Source organism: Muntiacus reevesi, chromosome 6 (assembly GCF_963930625.1).
Source record: "Muntiacus reevesi chromosome 6, mMunRee1.1, whole genome shotgun sequence".
Lineage (NCBI taxonomy): Eukaryota > Metazoa > Chordata > Mammalia > Artiodactyla > Cervidae > Muntiacus > Muntiacus reevesi.
In genome coordinates, this window is record NC_089254.1 from 49,203,931 (window position 1) to 49,215,677 (window position 11,747).

Below are 11,747 nucleotides of genomic sequence, written 5' to 3' on the forward strand. Positions count from 1 at the left end.
GTAAAGTGCCTAGCATAGTAATTGGTCTACATTAGTCAATCCTAAAGGAAATCTCTTGTGAATATTCATTGGAAGGACTGATGCTGAAGCTGAAACTCCAATACTTTGGCCACCTGATGTGAAGAACCAACTCATTGGAAAAGACCCTTAATGCTGGGAAAGACTGAAGGCAGGAGGAAAAGGGGACAACAGAAGATGAGATGGTTGGATGGCATCACTGACGTGATGGACATGAGTGTGAGTAGGCTCTGGGAGTTGGTGATGGACAGGGAAGCCTGGCGAGCTGCAGTCCATGGGATCGAAAAGATTTGGAGACAACTGAGCGACTGAACTGACCTGAGGAACTCAGTTAACAATTTTTCCTTCCCATTCTCCTCTCTTCTTTCTTATGGGAGGAAAGCATTAATTTGGGGGTCAAACAAATCTGATTTTTGAATTCTGACTTTTTATTTGCTAATTGTGATCTTTGGTCAGTCTTTTACCTTTCTGAGACTTAGTTTTGTCATTAGAAAAATGATTCAAAACTGATTATTTTGTAAGTTTAGTAACATTAAAATGATAAAGACTGAATAAAATGATATTTTCACCCCTTTTCTAATTATTCCTTTTATCTTCCCTTTACTACACACTCAACAAAAATACATGGTCATTTTATAGTTCCAACTTCCTGGGGAATTTCAAGTGTATTCCTCTCTACCTTTCCTGAGTGACACTGTCCTTGACAAGGATTTCTTTGGGACAGTCCACATTTCCTAGACTGAATTTCCCCAAATCTCCCTGACTGAACACAAGAGGCCATACTCACTTCCTTCCTTTATCCAGGAACAAGGTCACCTCCTGTAAATTTTGGAGTGTGTCCATTTGAGGCCTGCTCTGCCTTTTTGTTCATCACTCAAGTTCCACCTTGGAGGAACTAGATAAATTTAGAGGTTAAGCTTGAGGGTTTTATCTTGTTTTCATTGGTTCATAAAGTATTACTACCTCCAGAGAAATAACTAGGGATCCCACACGGAGGACTGGAGTTCTCAACATATGGCACAGTCAGTATTTATTGGGTGACCAGGAACTAAAGGGCTCCCTGTGATCAAAGTGCTTAAACCTAAGAGCTCAGACTAGCCTCAACGTTTACCTGGTCTCAACCTCTGCACTCAAGGGTTTCCTTGAACTTAAAGCAGCTCCACTCCAGACCCTAGTGCCTCATAATGGTACAAAATCCACTCAGATTTTTGAATTCTGTATTTGAAACCGCTGAGTTGTTTTAGAGCTTTCTCTAGTCACCCTACCCTTGGACCAGATTTGTTATGTAGCTTGAAATTGAGGCTAGTGGGATTCATCTTCTGGCATTTGTTCTAACTCCTGACCAAATGCAGCTACCCTGAGATAGTGCAAATTGCTGACTTATTCATGGAGATGGAGGTGGTGGTAGTTCAGTTGCTTAGTGGTGTCTGACTCTGCGACCCCATGGTCTGTAACCTGCCAGTCTCCTCTGTCCATGGAATTCTCCAGGCCAGAATACTGGAATGGGTAGCCTATCCCTTCTCCAGTGGATCTTCCCGACCCAGGAATTGAACCGGTGTCTCCTGTATTCTTTACCAGCTGAGCTACTGGGGAAGTCCTACAGGGCTTAAAATTAAAAGAAATCAAAGGTTCTTGAACTGGAAAGAGAAAACTCATAGACATGTTAGTGTTCCAGCCAAGAGGCTGTTGATGAGAATGTTTAATTTTATTTATTCTGCTTGGCTCCATATTGTTGATGATGACAAATGGATAAAGCTTCAAGGTGATAAATATTTGGTTTACTTAAGAAAAGGTGTTTCATAACTAAAGATGGAATGGATAATCTGAGAGGTAGTAAATTTTCTGTTATTGGGAACATTTACTCATAAGCTGAAAAAAATCAATTGCAGTAAGGATTTAGGCTTAGCAAGTGTTATTGGGCTAATAAACTCCAAGCTCCTATTGAAGCTAAAAATCCTAAATACATGATTCTAACATTTACTTGCCTAATTAAACATTTGTTTACTTGTGAAATGTTTGATCACCATGACAAAGATGGTCCAAATTCAAATTTTTAGATATGAGATTTAGACATTGATATGGGTAATTTTAGCCAAGATTATTGGAATGTGTAATGGTATTGTGCTTTATTGCGATGGTTCTGAGTTCCAATTTTGGTCCATTCATTAATGAAGTGTATAGAAGTGTATTGGAACTGACTCATACCAGCTTGTGCAAGCTGACTGAGTGTGTTTCTTCCCAAGTTTGCATTCAGAGCCTTCATGTTGGCAGCTTGAAATTGGCCGTACTGGGAGTGCTTATAGCATGAAAAATGGAAAAACACTAAAGATCAGGGTTTTTTGCACTCTCTGGAGTTGGCTGTTAAACATTTACCTGTAGAACCATTAAAAAATTTTTGTTACGTGAACTTCAGTGCATAAAACAGATAAATGAAGAATAAAGCTAGGGGAATGGGGCCCTAAGCCATACCCACTGATCTTCCCCTCTTGCCAGGGCACGTCCTTCCCCAGTAAAAGGCTCTAAGGCTTCTCTGTGGCACCCTGTAACTCCATGGGATTTAAAAGCCTCTGGGAAGATAATCCTTTTTACTCACACTATGACTACATTCTTTTAGCCATTATTTTAATTTTCCTAGATCTAAGAATACAGACAGAAAACAGCAGGGTTTCCTCCAGTTTTATAAGACTGTCTTTAAAATGCAAAGCCAAAGGGATCAGTCTGAGAACATTGGAAATCTGATTCCTATAAATTCAAGAAGAACTGAACTTAGGAAACAATGAGTTTCCTAACTTTGTAAGTGTTCTTAATGTAATTGTGGTTTTTCTCTTGTAATGCAGGGCTAGCCCAATGTGTAGCCATGTTTACATGTTATAAACCTCAGACCTTTCCATTAGCATATTACCTTTCTTTTTCTTTGTTAGACTAGAAACTCGATACCCTGAGGGAATAAGATTTGGTGGAATGTTGTAATGTGTGGAGCAGGGACTATGGGAGACACTTTTAAATGATCCACAGACTTTGGATGGGCTCCTTAAAAAGGTGAGAGGGCTTTAAAGGGATAACTCCCCAAGGGCAAACTGTCCACTTGTTTTTTTCAGGTGCATGACCTGTCTCCTGTAGTATCTGAAAACTCCCCTAGGAGGATCATTAGGGTCATAGGATCATAGACTCTCAGGTGTAAGTCTAGGCATCTTGAGTGATATGCTTGAGGTGCCCCTGATGTTTCGAGTGTCCATACATCAGAAAACAGGAGCATGCATGGCACGATCTGCTGTAAAACTTACCAAGTCAAGTTAACTTTATCACAGATTGTGGAATTCCTGTTCTCAAATGCTAAAGTGATATCATGTGCCCATATTTTGGTTTGAATATTTTCATCTGAATTTCTCTTGTGATCTGAACTCTGATTTCTTTACTCTCACTCTTCCCATTTCCCCCAGAATTACAGTGAGTTCATTAGTTCATTTTCCTTTCAAGGTTTTCTAATTCTATTGCCTCTTTCCTTGACTTTGTCCCCTAATTTCCCTTATATCAAGTTCTCATCTTCAGAGGGAGGAGCCGAGTCATGGCTGGCTAGATTGTAGCCCTTATCTCTACCTACATTCCTTCCTGTTTCCTTCTCTTGCCAGGCTTCCCTCTTCACTCTGCCCTCAGTCCCTGAACTGGCTTTGGACTCGCAACCTTTTCTGCCACATGCCCTGCATGTTAAGCCCACATCCTAGTCTGCTTTGCCATGGATTGTCTCCTTCCTCTGCTTAAATCCTTCCCTAGTATCCCTGGTCTTCAACCTGCTATTTTGTCTTTTGCCAGCTGGGGTTAGAGCTCTGTTTATTGACTGATATTTGTATCTGTTTCTGTAAATCATCTAAAGGAGAGACTTTCTATGTTTGCCCTGGAGCTATGCTACCTTTCAGATATTAAGCATACAACATAAGGGTGAATTATTATGCCACCCTAAGTCTCTTTACAGTTAAGAAGCATTGGATATTTTGGTTTCTTCTCAAATGCGGAGGACAATTAAAGATGTTCCCAAATAGTTAACAAAAATCAATTTAATAAATACTATTCTCTTCTAAGAACACAAATCAGAGGTAGGGACTGACTGATTATATTGGCCAAATCTGTAGGGACAACCAAGTCAAGCAAAATTGCTTTACCATGCAATATGTATAATTTTGTAGTGAGTTTTGGAAGACAGATAATTTTTGATCAAATATATAACTGTGTGTTCATCAGGTTTAGCTTTTCAAATCTAATGATATGACACCTAGTGTTAGTTTTGAGTACTGCTGAACATTTCCATACAAAGTGTATTGAGTCTCTATTTTAAAAATTTCATTTAATTTCTTTATATACCTTGTGAGATTTATTCAGGTATGATATAGTCTCAGGAAAGATATAACTTACTCTTTGGTATCCAAATTATAGAATGGGATTTGAAGTCAGAAGGCTGGATTCTAGATATGGAGCTGGGTAGCTCCTCTGTTTTTTTTTTTAAACTTTTAATTTTGTATTGGGGTATAGCCAATTAACAGGCTTCCTAGGTGGTGCTAGTGGTAAAGAATCTGCCTGCCAAAGCAGAAGACATAAGAGATGCAGTTTCAATCCCTGGGTGGGGGAGATCTCCTGGAGGAGGGCATGACAACCCACTCGAGTATTCTTGCCTGGAGAATCTCATGGGCATTGAAGCCTGGTGGGGTACAGTCCATGGGGTCCCAAAGAGTCGACATGACCGACTTAGCACGCATGTATAGCCGATTAACAGTGTTGTGATAGTGTCAGCTAAACAGCAAAGGGGACTCAGCCACGCATAAACATGTGTCCATGCTCTGCCCAACTCCCCTCCTCTCCAAGCCGCCACACAACACTGTAGCTCCTGTGTTCTTGTGCAAACTGTCTTCCTCTTCAAGTCTGTCTGAGTGACCTCATTGTAAAATGAGAGGGATGGATCTTATGTATTTCTAGGCTCTTTCAAACTCTAGTACCCTGTAAGGTATCTTAAGCATTGGATATGTATGCAGCCAACTCCATTTTGAAGCTTGGAATATGTCCACCCAATAAATTAGTAAATAAAACAGTTGTTAGTTGGTGGAGCATTGTTATTCGTTTGCTTAAAAAAAAAACTGATGTTACAAGTTTTAACAAAAACTAAGATAGAATTTTAATGATTTGTAGTAACACTGTCTAATGTATATCTACTTTGCTTAATATTGAGATGGCCTAAAAGTTTGAGTTTTTCTGTACTATCTTATGAACTTTTTTGCCAACCCAATACTTGAAACTTGAAATGTAGCTAGTGAGACTGAGGAACTAAATTTTAATTTTAGGTGGCTCACTGGTAAAGAATCTGCCTACCACTGGGAGACACAGGTTTGATCCCTGGGTTGGGAAGACCTCCTGGAAAAGGAAATGGCAATCTGTCCAGTATTTTTAGATCATCCCTGTAGTTCAAAGGGTAAAGAACCTGCTTGCAATGCAGGAGGCCTGGCTTCAATCTTTGGGTTGGGAGGATCCTCTGGAGAACGGCATGGTAACCCACTCTAGTATTCTTGCCTTGAGAATCCAATGGACAGAGGAGCCTGGCAGGCTATAGTCCGTGGGGTTGCAAAGGGTAGGACACAACTGAGTGACTATACCCCAGTATTCTTGCCTGGGAAATCCCATGGACAGAGGAGCCTGGCGGGATACAACCCATGGGTTTGCAAAAGAGTCAGACACAACTTAGTGATGAAACAACAACAAATAACAAGTTTAATTTAAATTTAAATGGTCACATATGACTAGTGGTTGCCATCTTAGACCATATAGATTTATAGAGTGTAGGAAATATGGGAACTTCTTGATAAATTTGGAGTGATGTTCACCAATATACTTAAATTGGTGCTTTATATGCTGATTGACTATATGTGACTCTTGTTATTTCATTTTCACCACTCCCAATTTTTTTGGGGGGAGGGGGCAGATTTCACTATACAAGTGCTTTAGGATTGATTCTATAATTGAATTTTCTCTCATGGTTTCATCTATGTAAGTCTGATTTAATAGAATTAAGGTAAAGCGAAGGTTTTTTTTTTTCCCTTCTGGTTCACAACAAGGATGAAAACATACAAAAACAGAATATTTTGTAACAATTAACTTCAAAGCCCAACCCCTATAATTATTTTTCTAAACTAATTTTTTGTGTTTGAAAGTTCAGGTTAAAAAAAAGAGCTCAGGAGTCCCATGAGATATTGAAACATATGCTTTTCTTTCTATTATAATTTCTGCAAAGAAAAAATGGATAGTCTTTTAAAAATGTGGATTAACTTAAATTTTAGCTTTCTTGAATTCTACTCTGAAAATGGTAAAGGATTTTGAATAGAAACTTCATTCCATTTTATTCATTCCAAATTATTTATCGTTAGGTATACTTTCTCTTGGGCTTCCCTGGTGTCTCAGAGGTTAAAGCGTCTGCCTGCAGTGCGGGAGACCCGGGTTCGATCCCTGGGTTGGGAAGATACCCTGGAGAAGGAGATGGTAACCCACTCCAGTATTCTTGCCTGGAGAACCCCATGGACGGAGGAGCCTGGTGGGCTACAGTCCACGGGTCGCAGAGTCGGACACGACTGAGCGACTTCACTTTCACTTTCATACTTTCTCTTGTGCTCTTGCAGTTAAAATTTAACCTACTCATCTAACTCTTTCACTAGTGTATAATATATTGATTTCTATGGCATCATAGAACATATTTTAATTTAACCGCCATTGCTGGATAAACAACTCCTCCAACAACACACAAACACCCATACATGCAGACATATATATTACACACGTGCATGTTCAGTCGCTCAGTTGTGTCCGACTCTTCTCCACCAGATAGGCAGGCTCCTCTGTCCATGGGATTTCCCAGGCAAGAGTACTGGAGAGGGTTGCCATTTCCTCCTCCAGGGGATCTTCCCAACCCAGGGATCGAACCCACATCTCCAGCGTCTGCTGCATTGGCAGGCAGATTCTTTATCACCAAGCCACCTGGGAAGCCCCATATATTACACATACATATTCGTAAACACATACACACATATACACTCATACACACATTTTTCTAAGACTTAGGATGACTGGGAGCAACTTACTATATTGTTATTGAAAGGACCTCTCTAATAAGGTATATATGCATGGGAAAATTTGCTTCAAAATGAGTAGAAAAATGATATGTGACTTATAAAAATTGGTTGTAATATCTATAATGAGTTTTATGTTTTTCATCCCTCAGTCTGCCCTATCCCAAATTTCCCATTTATTATAAAATTACTGTGCAAAAATCTCACCTTGCTACTCCTGTTTGTATGCCAAATACTCAGAACCCACCTTGTCACTCCCATGTGTATGTACTTTGAGCATTTAAAAATGCAAAACTCTTGTATTTTTCTGGCATCCAATCAGTCTAGCACTTATCTAGAGTAACAACTGGTAAAAGCTCAACTAAATGTATTTTTTGCAATATTGTAAAAAATAAGGTTTTTAATAATAATCACAAAGCACTACAAAACCCAGAACTGGCTTCTGAAATGAAGGTTGAACTTCACTTATGAAAAATTCAGCATTTTAAGTGTGATTTGATTTCAGTTTCTTAGAAAATGGTAAGCTTCTGTAAATTTCCATAACTGTGTACACACTTATAATGTATGTTTTCAGAATGTATGATTAGACAGAATGTCCTATTCTGCAACATTTGGGAAAAAAGGGAAGTTCCACACATCTACTTTTACTTTACCATAGGAAGCATGATATGAGTTATCTCTGCTCTCTGCTGTATCACATTTTGAAAGTCGTTTTATTAGCGTGAACATAGCTATTCTATTTTCATCAGAGTGGCAAATGAAAACTCCTTAGTAACAAGTATTTCCAGATGAAATATTGCTGGGATTGCATATTCTACCTATTTATTCCATTCAGCCATTTAGATACTTACTTTTTTATTAAATTAATAATATTTGTGACATATTTTTCTTTTACAGATCATGCTTAAGGTATTAAATCCCTTGGTCCTAGATCAGTTTAGCTATTTTTTAAATCATAAATGCCCAGTAGATGGCAGTCTATGCACTAACATTCGCAGAACACCATCCTCTTAAACCCTAATTGCAGCTTGTTAAAAATATGCTTGATGCTGGGAGGGGATTGGGGGCAGGAGAAGGGGACGACAGAGGATGAGATGGCTGGATGGCATCACCGACTCAATGGACATGAGTTTAAGTAATCTCCGGGAGTTGGTGATGGACAGGGAGGCCTGGAGTGCTGCGATTCATGGGGTCGCAAAGAGTCGGACACGACTAAGTGACTGAACTGTACTGAACTGAACTGGAAAATATGCATTTTGGAAATTTTGATGAAATTTCACACAATGAAGTTGAAAGTCACCTTTAAGCTACCTCCTGATTCATTTTTGGCCTTTGAGAACCAATATAAATGGAACATATACCTGCTTTTTTGTTTCATTTTGTTTGAAAACGATTTTGGCATAAAAAAACAAGAGCTATTATTAAATTAAAAGGTCCACAAAAACTGGAATGATAAAGTTAATAAGAAAATTTTCTGAATTTTCTTGATTTGTTAGAAAGGATGAGACTAGAGGATATGATTCCAGACCAAGATGTTCTCCTTTTGAATGTGACCAGCAGCATACCACCCGATGACCTATCTGTTGAAGACAATTCATGGGTAATTGTAGGAAGTTATTCATATTACATACTGAAATTGGCTTAGATAGGGTTTCAATATGATTTATTAAAAGGGAAATTTGAAAAGAGAGAGGAATGATAATGGAATGTTTTCTCCTAAGGAACAGATATTTCCAGGGGGGCCTTTGACTTAGGGGCTGTTCTTGTCTATCTCAAAAGACTTGGGCAAGATAAAGAACCTATCCCAGTCCACTGAAGAGCAGAGAGGAAGAATCATTGCTTCCAGGAGTCAGTGCGGTCAGAGCATCTGGGAGTTTTGTCGGAGATAAGCAGGTATGAGGTTGCTGGAGGTGATGAGGTGGCTGCATCTGGTGGTGAGGACCCAAGGAAGGTCAAGGAGGAATCTTTCATGGCCAAATGATTAGGAAGGTACTAGGTGAGGCAGACTCTCTATGGAGCCTAAGAGGGTGTGCCCTGATGTGGAAGAGTAGTAGAAAATCAGGGAAGGTGAGAAAAGATGTATCAGGTGTCAGTCTTCACACATGTTGCTTGCTTGACTTCACACATGATGTTTGCTTGACTTCTAATGCTCTTCTCCCCTCTACTTTTCACTGGTTGTTATCTTCTCAGTCTTCATGTCTCAGCCTTGTAGTCAGTATTTCTTCAGTAAATGAATGAATGGATGACCATGCAGAAAAAATTAACATTCCAGTCTCAAGAGTTTGAAAGTACAGCAGAGGCAGCAAGTATAGCCTTGGTAACAGTAGCAGGGCAGAGCTGTTCCATGGGAAGGGTAGCAAGCTCTTGTCACCCTGAGGAAAGCCACAGACATTCTATAAGGAGATGTGGAGGTCAGGTTGAGAGCTTAAGAAGTGATCAAAGGAATTCCATGTGCGGGTTTTTATCCGAAAAAATTGAAAGCAGGGTTTCGAAGAGATTTTTACACTCATGTTCATAGTAGCATTTTTCACAATAGACAAAAGATGGAAGTGATCCAAATGTCCATTGACACACGAATGGATAAACAACATCTGGTATGTGCCATAGAATATTATTCAGCCTTAAAAAGGAAGTAAATTCTGACACATACTATAACATGGGTGAACCTTGAGGACATTATACTAAGTGAAATAAGCCAGTTACAAAAAGACAAATACTGTTTGATTCCACTGAAATGAAGTATCTAGAGTAGTTAAGCTCATAGAAACAGAAAGTAAAATGGTGATTGTAGGGGGTTGGGGAGGGGAAATGGAGGAATTGTTGCTTAATGGGTACATAATTCCAGTTTTCAGGGTGACAGATTCTAGAGATTGCAGGGCAATGTGAATATGCTTAATGTTATTGAACTGTACACTTAAAACTGGTGAAGAAGGTAATTTTTATGTATATTTTATCATAGTTTTAAGAGTGTTAAAAAGAAAAAAAAAAAAAAAAGAGGATAGTGCAAGACAGATTGCTTCACCCAGCATCTGCATCTTGGTTTTGCTTGGGGCTGAGATAGTTCAGCCTTGTTGAAATCATTGAGATTTAAGCAATTATAGCACAATACTCATGCCACCTGTGCTCTAGTTGGGCCTTGACCTTATGACATTGCCTTCTTGAATTTCAGTTTTGTTAACTAGGTTCTTGCTTTCCTTAAAAAGCATTGGCCTAATGTCTCTTGGGCTGGGATTTGCCTTATTCTTTCCATCCCTTCTCTTAAACCTAATTCTCGTCCAGAAGTGGAGCCTGACCTTGAGGCCCTGACTTCTTGCCAACTGACTTCCTTAAAAATAACTCTTGCCTGCATTAATTTCCCAGATGCTCCAGCTAGGGTGACCAACCACCCAGGGTAGCCCAGACTGTCTCTGTCTTAGCACTGCAACCACCATATCCTGGGAAACTCCTTGGTCCTGAGCAATCCCACGTGTAATTATCTTCAGTCTGTCGGTGTGTTCCTTGGCATTGGACCCTCCAGTGCCTGTCTGATAGCCCTTAGTGGAGGCAAGTGTGAGCCTGGCCAGAATACCAACGGTACAGCCTAGAGTGAGAGGCAGTGCGAGAGCCATACTAAAGCAGCTTGATACAGAAGGACTCAAAGGATGAGGTAAAGCTTAAGTGTGCGGAAGGTGCGTGCTTGTGCCAAGTCGCTTCTTTGAGATCCCATGGACTCTAGCCCTCCAGGCTCCTCTGTCCATAGGAATTCTCCAAGCAAGAATACTGGAGTGGGTTGCCATGCCTTCCTCCAAGGAATCTTCCTGACCCAGGGATCGGACCATAATCTCTTATGTCTCTCCTGTATTGGCAGGCGGGTTCTTTACCACTAGTGCCGTTTGGAAAGTACTAAAGTTAAAAACTGAGAAGCCAAGAAGATAATTGGTGCTAAGAGATAATGTTTAAGAACTGTGTTGAGATTTTGATATCAATTAACTCATTGAATCCTTACAGTCATATATATGGTATAGGTCCTGATCTCTTTCATAATTCCTGTTTTATAAAAATTATTCTGACTAAAAAAGAAAAAGGTCCTCCTCTTTTCTCGTTCAACTCCATGCTTTTTGCCTTATGAGAAGAAACAGAACCAAGACCTAGATTTTGAGATTTTACTTGGGATGGTAAGAGTTTACCACTTCCTTGGGAAAAATGTATTAGTTATACTTGCTTAAATGAATCATTTATAAGCTTGCATTTTGTTATCAGGTAGGTAATTCTTTTTGTTATTTTGCTAAAGAACCTCAATCAGGTACTATGAAATCAGAAATGACCACACTTGGGTGGACCACTCAACCATTCATTAATATTTTTTTTAATGCAAGAACTAATTAAGTCTCCCATGTGCCTCATGACACAAATATTTCTTACACAGCTCTGGTGTCAGTCCTTCCCGGAAACCAAATCTTATATTATGGCCCTGGAACTTGGTCTATCTGTAATCACAAAAGCCGGGTCTTACAAAGGCCCAACCTCATAGAAGTTAGTTGGCTTATAGTCCAATTCCTATTGATGGATGCAGGAGTTGCCAGAGATTTCATTCTCTTTTCAGGTTCAGACTTAAAAGAATATATAGTTATTTCAGATTTCCAGTAACTT